Below are 12,628 nucleotides of genomic sequence, written 5' to 3' on the forward strand. Positions count from 1 at the left end.
CAGCATTCAGGACAGCCAAGCTCACTTTTTGAAAAGTTTTGACAGTAATAATGTTTCTCGGCTCCGTATGTTTAGTTACAAGTTTAGGATGGAGTTGTGAACTTTATAGTTCGGCTAATTATCCCTAAAAACTCAAAGAAATGTGAAACTTGGAGGAATGTTTGGTCTCCATAGTTGACAATTTCTGGTTTTCTGGACATTTGTGATTCATGTTGTTGTCACAGAATGATTCATCAAATGCTCCCCCCCCCACGTGGACACCTGTCCAAGTTTGGGTGGTGCCTTTGGAAGTCCTGTACAAACACATCTCAGCTTAAGCCGGATCTGTATTACTTTTTGCCTCATCATTCAGAGAAAAGGTTACATATTAGTAGGTGTAGTAGACGTAAGCTGCGGTGTTGGCTTCTGTACAAGAGAAACTGCCTTAAAGGGTAAAGGAGCCACCAGATCAGGAGGAGAGCCAGAGAAAGATTGATCAGAGTTGGAATATAGAAATGTGAAAAAAGGGAAAAAAAATTGTCATGCTCGCTATTCAGCAATAGATGATTATAGTATATTATTATTATATAATTATGATATGAATTGATAAACTGACAAATGATCTCTAACATGACAAATTCAAAATGATGCTGTAGCAAGCTCACAGATGTTTGTAGTTTCACAAACATATGACCCAGTAAAATCAGCTATGTGGTTCTGTGCATTTCAATAGGTTTTGAGTGATTGTGTATTTGTGTGTAGCATCAAAGATAAAAAAAAAAAAAAAATCTCTCTGTTCACAATTGATTCCAACAATGGAACAGCAATTTGTTTTTTTCCATTCCTGTAGTCTTTCAAAAAAAAAAAAAAAAAACATTTGACAGATGAAACGTTTTGAACCGCTTTAATCAATATCTTGTCCACCCTGTATTTGCCAGGCAGAGCTGTTGTTCGTAAAGTGGTTTACATCAATAAAAAGTTTATCTGTGGCCCATTTTTCTCTGTGTTAGCACCCTTCTCACGGCTCCTTGACTTTAAGCAAAGTAAGACAACTTGTGCTCACTCACGGAAGAAGTTCAGATTATTTTACTTATTTTGCTTAATCTGCAACATCTCTGGTAACTGAAGTTATCAAATAAATGCAATTAAGCAAAAAGTTCACTATTTGCCTCTGCACTGTGGTGGAGTAGAGGTATAAAGCAGTAAGAAAACAGAAATACTTAAATATGAGTACCTCAAAACTGTACTTAAGTACACTACTTGAGTAAATATCCTTAGTTACTGTGACATGTGCTGGCTATCCAGGGGTTAATCACGTCTTGCCAGTCCGCCTAAGTGAAGATGATTGGTGGTTAAAGTCCCTAAACTTGCTGGTGATGTAACTGTGCACTCAGGTAATAAATGCATATGCAGTCATAAAGGTCGTCCCTCACCTCCAGGTGACACTGACAGTTTTAAAATGTTTGACAGGACTAAAATAAATCTCTCTCTGCAGTAAAACTTTGAAGCTCCTCTTTCAATTATAAACTACATACAAATGACTTCTTAAAGGAGAAGCAACACATTACAGAATAAAGCCAGGCATGCTCTGCCACTGCGCTGCCAAGAAAGACACAGGCTTCTTGATTGGTTTACTCAGAATCCCCTCATTAACATGTAAACCCCAAATTCTGGTGCTTTTGCTCGTGCTGCTCAAACCTGATAAGATATTTCATTCTCAGGCTACTGCAGTTTTGGAATGACTGCCATGAAAATTACATTTTGATCATTTCCCCAGTATCTGAAAGTAAATAGACCTGGTCAGAGTCTGGCTGTTGTGTGCTGGAGAATGAAGGGGGGAGTTGGGGGGGGTGGGGTGGCAGGTATGAAGAGGATGTCTGACAAAAGTAGAGTTAACAAAGCGAGGAGTTTTACAGACCAATGCACAGTGAACAGTGCAGCTCAAGGAGCTAATACTGTTGGTGTGTTTGTTAAACTGAACATTGTGCTGTATCATCCAAACACAGCGGCAGCTCTAGTATCACAACGACTGATTTATCTTTACAAAACAATCAGTGCAGACTGACTGGAAACGTAAGTGGGACATGCTGCTTTCCTGAATATTTCTATCAGTATATCATTCAGAATATAAATGGAGTCTCATCTGCCTATCAGTGCTGTGTGTGTGAGAGAGAGGGGTGGATGCATGTAGGAAAGTGACTCAGCTTTAGAAAACATTGGATAAAACCAGCACAGCAGTCAGTCTCTCACTGTAACTACCCATCATGCTGTAGCTCATAGCTCTCCTTCCTCCCTCTAGGTGCAGAGATAAAATATAGATAATTCCTCACGCCTAGCCTGACTCTACATTGCAGGCTTGGCTGTCACCATAGAAACTTGGAGCTTAATGCATGTTCAGGGTAATATAAAGGTGAGAATTGTCCAGTTTGATCTGTATGTTAACCAAAGAGCAAATAACAAAAAGGCTGGAATCACACAGAGAAAGTGAGAAGTTGAAAGGCTGCTCTTTGCTTATATGATGGTAGATAGAAAAAAAATTATTCTGCTTTTCTAGTGTTAAACAAAACAATTATAGAAAGGTTTGAATGAAAAACAGCCTCATATAAAATAAGTCTATACAGATACCACAAACATGATGGACCTGTAAAATAAGGCTACAGAATTTACACCATGTACACAAATGTTTTAATTTTTCTTTTTGCAAAACAACAGCTCAATAAAACACCTCAGGAAGACTCCTCTTTTCTCACGGTAGTATCTCTCCTCCTTGTATGACTGACATCTGCCCACATTCTATCAGTAATCAATACATCTTATTGCCCTGATAAGCAAAGACTGCCGTCAAGGTAAACAAATCTGATGTCTCCCTGCAGTCACTGAAAAGACATGACCAGGGTGATTGATTGATTTATTTATTTTAAATTTGATTTTCTCAGAGCTAACATCAGCAAGCCCATGACTTTGGAATGAAAACCACTCAGTATCATCTGTTTTTAATGATCATCAGCAGCAAGATGGGAAACTATTACCAACAATCAAAAAGCCTTTCAGGTGAACTCGGAGCAGCCTGATCACGCTTGTCTGCAGCAGTGGACATTTAGCATAACTGACACTAATTTAGTTCGTTTTGTTGAAGGAGGCCTTATCACTGTAGAAAATATGAACCTCAGAGTTAGGATATAATTTCATCTCACTCACAAATGTAGGAAAACAGATTTGGTTATGCCGCTAAACATGACAGAATGTAAACAATAAACAACTTGAGCTTGGAGCCCAACCGACAAATCAGCTGATACAATCTTATCATAGATCTATACTAATTTAATACATACCTATGAAAAATGCTTATGTGTTTAAGAATGGCAACAAATATTTCATTATTGGATCTTTTTTTTTAAAGTCTCAAATACAAACAACCTGATCAGCCTCAAAAGTCCAGTAACAATCACGTTATGTTTGGATTTAATCCTGCACTAAAAGACTGAGAGACAAAGTTTAAAAAAGAATCATGTTTACATTTCCTTTCTTGATGAAGCAACAGCATCAGGTAACTGCAGTGGTTGTTTGTTGAGTTAAACAAAACAAAAAACAAAACTATGTTTACATCATTTTTCTGACCTGTTCTTTTGTGTAAATGCGAGTCATGACTACTTTCTCTCAGAAGCAAAGGCAGAGGTTGAATGACACTGTTATATCTCCCAAAACCTTCTTAGGGAGGAGGCCAAAGCACAGAGGTGGACGGCAGGTCAAACAAAACATATGACTTTGACAGCAGGAGACCATAGTCTGTATGCTTGTATTACACAGCAGTGAAGCTAAATAAAGAAATAAAGAAATAAAAATAAAAATGCCCAGATGTTTTCTTGCACCACAAACTATAAATATAGCAACGTTAGCAATGTTTTGTCCTGTGCTTGATGACTTCGCCCTTATTGCTTAGATGAACACAGGTGCACTGGTTAGTGATGAAATAATTTGTTCAGCTTTCCAAAATTAAAAACACGACTGTGCAATTTTCACTCATGACACGTTTCAAGATTTCTGGGATGAAGCAGAAACGTTTTGAGGCGTTTCCTCACTCTGCTGTTTAAACCACTTTGATATATGAGAAGAGAAATAGTCAAGAGCTGCCAAATTTTCATTGTTATAACATAAGAAAGTCATGCATCTATTAAGAAATTCTCTTTTCAGCATAACTAATTCTGAAAAACACTCCCATGGGCGAAATGTGATATCATTCAGATGTAACCCTTTGTAAAATCTCATGGTGAAAAAACAACAGCAACAACCATGCGAAAAGTCCGTCCCTGTCTCCAACCAATAAATACAGACTAAAATATTTTGTTTTGTGACTCAGCACAATGAGGGCAAGCCAGGCAGGTGAAGAGGCCGGGAGAGCTGTGTGAAGGAGAGACCCAGCTGCACAGGGCAAGGGTAAGAGGACACTCCCATCTTGCCAAATTAAATCATGAGTCCGCATCAGGGTAAATAAGCTGCAGGCTTGGGGGACGACTCTGTGCATCAGATCTGCTTTTCCTGGGCCCCGAGGTTACGCAATAATGCTCATCCATGGTGATTGTCATGCTGGGCCATGGAACGTTACACAGAGCCCCTAAAGACAAGCTGAGGGTCACCTCGTGAGCCGCTATGTGAGAGGACAGCAGTCATGTTGTGAGGCTCACACAGAATTTAAAGACTTCTGGCACAAAGAGAGGAAATTATTAGTGTCTCTTTTGTGGTAAAAAAAAAATAAAAAAAATCTGATTTTAAATTTTCAAGCATTTGAACAGATGCTTTTTAAAGGGCCTGTCACAATTTTCAGTAGTTAAATCCCTGATTTATCAAGTTTGCCGACTAACCCGAAACCTCTGTGGTCTTGTATATCTGTTGTTGATTGCACACATTTATAATTTATCACAGCATATTGGCAGGTTACAAATGAGAATCTACAAACAGCCAAATTAGCTGAGTATGACTGGATAACATTTTTAGCAGTTTCTGTACCTATATATAAACAAGCTACTCTAACTGTAACTCTGAAAACTGGCCTATACAACAGATGGCAAAGACCCGGCCGATGATGTTGCTGCTCCACTCAACCTGCAGCGCTGCCTTCCAGCCCCAGGACTCATGGCTGAGTCCTTTATCTATAAATACAGCTGGCAATTAAGAGAAGGTGGTAGGTGATGCCACATGTCTTATGTTCGTTTGCAGTGAGACTTTCTGCTGCCCCGAGCGAACCTGCTGTGACACAGGCCAGGACTCTGTCAGTCGCAGTGTCAGTATTTCTATTATGTACTGCAGGAAATGGGAAGCCTTTGAATATAAAAAGATGTTTAACTGTTGTTTTTAAAGCTTTCGCATTAAGAAATACTTAGAGACTAAGCATGTCCATTCTTGCTGCTTTTGTTAATAAGATACAGAGGATACAAATTACAGGTCAAGTAATTATTATCACGTATGAACACTAGACAGCAGTAAAGACTGACCAATATGAACCCAAAAACAGATATAACAGTCAAAGATTTGACAACTACAGATCCATCCTGATATTCTGCATGACATTTTTTAGGGGAAAAAAAAAAATCAATCTTTTCCAGGAACCTCCCTCAGCACTCCCTTCCCTTTGCTGTGATCTTTTCTTAGTCACACATAGAAGTTCTTTAAGACCTCAACAACCAAAACAAATGTCAGAACCACTGTGTTAACCACTGCCTGACATTTACAGTGCATCAGCAGTCTTCATGATGTGAAGCAGTATCATAAAACGCGCTGGTGGCACCACAAGCTCAAACTTTTTGTTTTTCGTGCACTGACAGTAATTTAACGAGACAAGGCGAGTAATGTCACCGTCAGCAGCTAATGCTACTGCAAACTGGTCCAACTCCTCTCAGTTAATGAAGCCATGTAGTCATTTATTTACTGTTGCATGCAGGGCTGCAACTAACGTTTATTTTCATGATCAATTAATCTCTGATTTCTCTGATTAATCATCTAGAAAACAACATGAAACAGTGGATAATGCCTGACATTATCCTACAGCACAAAACAACTTGTTTGGTCCAACCATCTTTTCCAGGAATATTCACTTTCATGTCATTTAATACCAAGAAAAAAAAAAAAGCAAATTCTCACAATTGACACCGTAGAAACATCAAATGTTTGGTATTTGTGCTGAAAAACAACTCTGATTATTAAAATAGTTGCTGAATAATTAAAACACTGGCTGAACATTGCAGTAATCACAGTGTGTTGTACTGTCAAAGATTTTTCCAAATTGATTTTCATGGACTGTATAGCTAGATATGCAACAAATAATCTGACAGGGAGAGAAACACGTCCTCACTAGTTTCCTTATTTTTTGGATTGTTTAATTGCAGGAGTGTTGTATCTGTGACAAGCCAACTTCTCTGAAACATACACCACACAGCCCTACACTGCCTATAACCCTCAGTAATTCACACAAGAGATCCTGCTGTATCGCTGTTAGGGAGACCTGTCATTATGCTTGCTTTGCTTGTTCACACTGAACCAAACAAACCGTCATAATGGCGTCATAGTGTGTGATTTTAGATAGCATGCAGGTGACATGTAACGTAAAAGTGTCGGCATCTATCCTGTAATGCCAACTCTCAGTTTTACACGATCCGGCTCTGTGACCAGCTCTGCTGCCGGAACAACAACAACAACAACAACGCTTCCCAATTCCATGTTCGTACCTTTTATACAGAGCAGCGAGGCAGAATAAAAACACAACACTCCCACCTTGAACAGACTGTATAGAAAGGATTACTGTCTCTCATGGAGTTCAGTTTCGTAACAGCTGTGTTTGTAAGATTGCTATAATTCTTGTTTATTTTATTTAAAATTGCTCATCCGCATAGAATAGAATATGTGGATGGGAGATAATGAGAGAGGGAAATACAGAACAGTGACAGTGATGGTGAGAAACCAGACAGAGGCAGAGAGAGTAAAATTCAAGGCAAACAGAGGAGCAGGCAGAGACAGGGAAAAAGAAATTCCTCCAGGCTATGCCTTTTTCAAATCACTCCTGCTGGCATTCAGACTCTGCCCTGTTTGCCACTGTCTTTATAAACAGCAAAATCAATATGGCCACTGCTCTGACCCCAGTGCTAGAGGAGCCCATCAGTGGATTCACTTACAAAACGGGTTGCTCAGGAAGGGCACAGCTCGGCGCAGGACAAACAAAGTCCAGAAAGCTATTTTTTAAAAGCAATGTACTGTGTGTTCAAACCTGATGTGGTCATCCTGCATAAAAATGGCTTGAATATGAATAAAGTAGTCTCCACAGAAGTCATGCAGCTGAATACAAATGATTTCCACTGCTGCAATTTTTTTTTTTTTTAAGAGTGAAACAAGAATATTAGTCCCAAGTCTAAAGAAATATTTCCTGTAAATACTCTCCACTTAAACCACAAGTTCTGTTTATGTACAGATTAAACAGGGAAGGTACAACTTGTTAATTAGTGAGTTTCACAAGACTTTTTTTTTATAAATTAAACTTTGGACAGACAAAGACAAGCCGTTTCCCCCTTCTTCCAGTCTTTATGGTAAGCTATTCTAACCATGTCCTGGCTTCAGCTCTGCACTTAACACACAAAGTTGTATTGATGTTTTAGTCTCAATCGCAAAAAGAAAGCAAATTAGCTTTATTTCTCAAAAACAATGAACTCTGGCTTTAATGGCTCAGTAAGCAAGTGGTAAAGGTTTGAGAAAGAAATCTGAACACATTCAACTGCATTCATTCCCAGAGCTGTTCTGCTCCACAACTCCCTACCATCCCATAGACTGTACCGGACACAGGAATATAACATGAAAACAGCAAACTGCACTCTCTCACTGATGAGACACACACACACACTGACTCACAAGGTGAAAACAATACCATCCACGCTGTTACGGCTGTTAATAAACTCTGGATGCTCATCACAGTGGTACACAAGCTTGTAAACGGTGAATAGGACTTGAAATCAAAGACAGCTGTGGGAGGGTGCAGTGTGTGTGTGTGTGTGTGTGTGTGCCTTGTGCCCAGCATCTTCCTATGATGACATCTGACAGCACAAGGTAAACGTAGCTCCCTGACGAGCACAACAGCCTTCGTCTCCAGGACAGCGAACAGCGGAGGTACAAAGGGAAACAGAAACCAGGAGACAAACACAGTGTGATGGCCTCAGCTTCATTCTGCCAATATTTTCTCCCCAAAATACTCTGCTGACTTTCACACCTTCCCTCCTTGACACAAAACAAGATCCATTCCCAATACACAGACTGAATCTGGGATTTATTTTTGCTTACATGTCTATAAAATAGACTCTTATGCAAGTGCTCCAGATTAGAAGCGCTCAGAGGGGTTGAGAGACCGTATTGTGCCAGTTCCGTGCTCTGAGGAGGGAAAAAAAAGGAAAGAAGACGAAGATGATGATGACTTGACTGAACCCACTCTAATTGATGGGTCCCTTGGCCTGAGGCATGAGTGTGTGTGTGCGCTTTTGTGTGTGTGCGTGCGTGCACGGGCTTTCACTCAAGTGCACGCTTGTTCTGTGCAGACTAAATCATTGTAATGGAGCTCTCACGCCAGAAGAACTCAACGAGAGAGGACACTCACAGAAGATGGCCCCGTAAGAAAAATCATTTGAAGGCAAATCGCTTTTATGTGTGGTTTCTCTTTGAAATGCATCATGGCCAATGAGGTATTTTGTCCCTCTCTGTTCAAATGGCCTTTCCCCGCCAGACATCACTAATCGCTGTACCGCTTGACAGAAAGTACTGACGGTGTGTTCTCCACTATTTCTTGGGGAAAATCTGATTTGGGAGCCCACTGGCGTTCTCCAGCAGGGTTAAGTTGGTTTTCTGCTTAATAATATTTGATTTTAGAAATGTTGATGAAGGAAAATGTCTTTTATCTTGCCTCAAGCACCACTTCAAAGGCAAGATTTAATACTTTGTGTATCAGTCTGCATTTTCCTTCACACAAGCAACACAGAGGGATGCTATCCACCAGCTTGTGTTCCACATCGGGAAAAATAAAAAATAAGGTCTAAAAGTTATAGTTAAATTTTTTTTTTTTTTTTTTTAAAGCAGATGCAGTGACTAATAGCAATGATAAACAAATATAATATATAAAAACATTCCTAGAACCTCTAACATGTCACCTAAACACACCCCACAAACAACTTTAAGTTGTTTGTCATCAAAGACCTGCTTTTCCCTGTAGTGATTATCCAACATAGAGTTTGGTTGCATTCATTTTTTATTAAGTGAATGCAACCACACTCTGTGTTGGATAATGAGAGCAGCTCATCAGTGCTCATCTTGTTTGATGAGGTCTAAGATTTCTTTATCACTTCCTCCATCACATTATTGGAAAACACTGTATGTACTTGTAACTCCAACACATTGGTTTTTTTTTTTTGGCACCCACATATTTGCGCAATACCATTTTATTTTTATTGCCATCTCCAACAAGGTGATATGATTCAGAAGCAGATGAAAACCTCTAAATACATTCTATTGTATTAAAAAAAAACAAAAAAAAACGGAAAACCAATTCAAGTTTTACTGCTTCGAAAATTATTAACTGCAGAAAGCGACATACCGAACACTGAAAGTTTGGCTCCTATGATCGGAATCTGAGGACATTGTGTAATCGTGTGTGTTTATTTGGCCATTAGACTCAGCATGAGTTGACACTCTTCTAAATTACGGTATGAAACACAAACACCTCACAATATGAAACAATTCAGAACAACAACACTGCAAACTACAGCCTCAGAAATTATAATGTAGTGGAATCAGCACGTCTGTGGTATTATTAGGCCTCATTCACACTCACTCTTGGGGCATTTGCCAGCTGGGGGAGACAAACAAACAAGCATATGCAATCATGATGAAGAGGATTTTTTTTCCTTCTCATAGCTAAGTACCGTGGGGTTGTATAAGTGAGTTTGAAAGCCGTAATGGTGAAGTAAAGCTGAAGGAGGGAAGGGGTGGAAGCTGCTCTTCGAAGGCAAAGTAGCATGTTTATATACCACATGGATCACTCAGGAATCCCTGGCTGCTCTTTCAGGGCTATGATAAATGAAAGCAATATTAAGAGAATGCAGCAATTTCCCTTCTCTCTTGAAAATGGTATTTCTTTAGCAAAGGCAATAGTCTACACAAGCTATAGACTCAAAGGAAAAAAAATGGAAAAATCGCAGAATCATAAACAATTTGCCAATTTCCAATCGACTTGGCAACTGCCAGTTGGCATTTTATTTAATAATTTCTAATCTAAAGCACTGTAGGCTAATTCTCAAGTCAAATTGCTTGTAAGTGCCACTTCTTGCATGAGGCCCAAAGTTTCATTATTTTATTAAGACATACATGCAGTACTGTGCTGTATGTGACTGTATGAAGTTGAGAAACTTAACTTTTCTTGCTGGTCGTGCCAATAAGTGATTCATTTGCGTTCAACTGTTGTGCTATGATTGGTTCAGAGACGTAAGTGGGGACCTGCTGTGCCTCACAATGACGCTGCATCGGTTGCCATGGGATTAATGATATGCTGTAGCTCCCCAGGAAAAAAAAAAAAAAAAAGAAAAAAAAGGAAAAACCTCTAATGCTATTGTTGCATGCTGTTCATTATAATTAGCTTTAGATTGCCTCTCTGTTCTCGGAGGGCATGAAAGAATTGGAGTGTTTTTCAGCTGCTTCTGAGTTTTTCTTCACTGATGGATAGCTCTGTTGTTAACTGCTTTTCATGTCAGTGGAATTTAAAGCAACAATATAAAGTCTTGAATATAATGTATACCAAAGTGCTGCAACAACAAACACACAATAAAGAGTGGGTTTACTCACAAATGTATTGCAACAGTGACTCAAGGTGACACAGAAGTCACTTTCTTTCATGCAAAGCAAAAGCACAAATTATTAATGAGCACTGTCTATCTGCTCCTCACAGACTTCAGACTATGGCACATGAATATGCTACGCCGTCAGAGTAGCTGAGCTTGCAATGCTGTAAAAACATGTTACAGTCAAGAATGTGCAACATGTAAGGAAGAGTATTGCTTGTCAAGGCATATATTTATGGAAGACTCTGTTCTCCCAGCCCTCACACTTGTTAGCTGTGACCAGTGACACATACAGCTGTCATTAGGTTTAATTAAAAAAAAAAAAAACATACATGGGTTTTGAAGATGTGAAAAGGCAGCATGAAGAGATAAATATACTGATCATTAGATTCAGTAATGGACTTAACTCTGTATTCTTCCTGAAACAAGATAAACCAAAGAAAATGGGACAAAATTTTACCTTTTTTTTCAATTCTTAATGTGTTGTGCCTGCTATCATTCTGCCTGCGTCTGTGATGTGATCTTACCACGCTGTCATCAGGATGTTGCAAAATGCTCCAGAGATTTTTGCTTCTTTAACCAAAAACACTATTGAATTAACAGGGTCCATGCACTGTGGAGCACTACTGTACATGCACCATACAGTATTTCAGCTGATTGGTAGATAAAGATGTTGGATCAAGAAAATTGGCTTAGTTATGAATACTTGAGTGCTGCAGCACCACCAAGGAGCAAAAGCTGGTCTGCTGGGCGGGACAGCAAAGGCTTAAGTGTGCACTGGATCTGGCATTTATGAGACTTCACTTGATAATTCTGGCACTTCAGTGCACATTTACTTCATCTAAGAGTTAAAGTCAGCAATATAACCTGCAAATGAGATATAGTAGAAATAGAATGTTTTACATAGAAACCTGAGAGCACAAGCAGTTCACATTAATTAGTAATTCAAATGCTTGATTAACAGTGGCAGCCGTTCAGGCATCTGATTGGATCAGGTGATGGACAGGAGCAATGGCAGCTAATAGACAGGTGAGGAATGGTAGATTTTCAATGACAGAAGCAGATGAAACCACCAGCTGCCGACCATGTTGAGTTGTTTTCATCGGAGCAAAATGAAAATTAAGAATGAGGATTTCATTCTCCTGCATAGCTTGAAAGCTACAGTACCGTGCTACAGCCACAAAAAAAATAAAAAAATAAATAAGGGCACAACAACGGCCAGAAAAACAATTTTTGCTTGACAATACTATTAACATAAAAGAGCAAATTCATGCCTGTATACTTCCTATGCCATTTATACCATCCACCCCTATCCTTCATACAACGTTTAGTACCATGCATCGTTCAGCAGTCAGGCTGCTTGTGTTGTTCAGGTCACAGCAACTGAAGTCTGAAGGAGTAGTTATTGTCAGCACTGGCAAACCAAGGAGAGTCATTTATCTAAAGAGGATCCAACACATTTCCAATAATTCTAGTGTGCAGAAATAACCTTCCTCGGCGGGGGAAAAAAAAAAAAATAGACAAAGACATTTCCTTCTTGCTCGGCTCATTATAATCTACATGGATAATTGCACTTCTTGAGGTCTAAATACAGATAAAGCAGGCTAGCAGGGTGCCCATTCTTCTCATAGATAATAACAGTCTGCATATAAATATTCTTATCCCAAGCGCTCATCACATTTCACAGAGACTGGGCCGATGTGGAAGCAAAGGTACGTACAACAAAAGATGATGTTTGTTGTTGTAAATTGTGCTATTTACTTCTCTGCAGAACCAAGGAGAAAATCCATGGT

Source organism: Toxotes jaculatrix, chromosome 7 (genome assembly GCF_017976425.1).
Source record: "Toxotes jaculatrix isolate fToxJac2 chromosome 7, fToxJac2.pri, whole genome shotgun sequence".
In the NCBI taxonomy this organism is placed as follows: Eukaryota; Metazoa; Chordata; class Actinopteri; family Toxotidae; genus Toxotes; species Toxotes jaculatrix.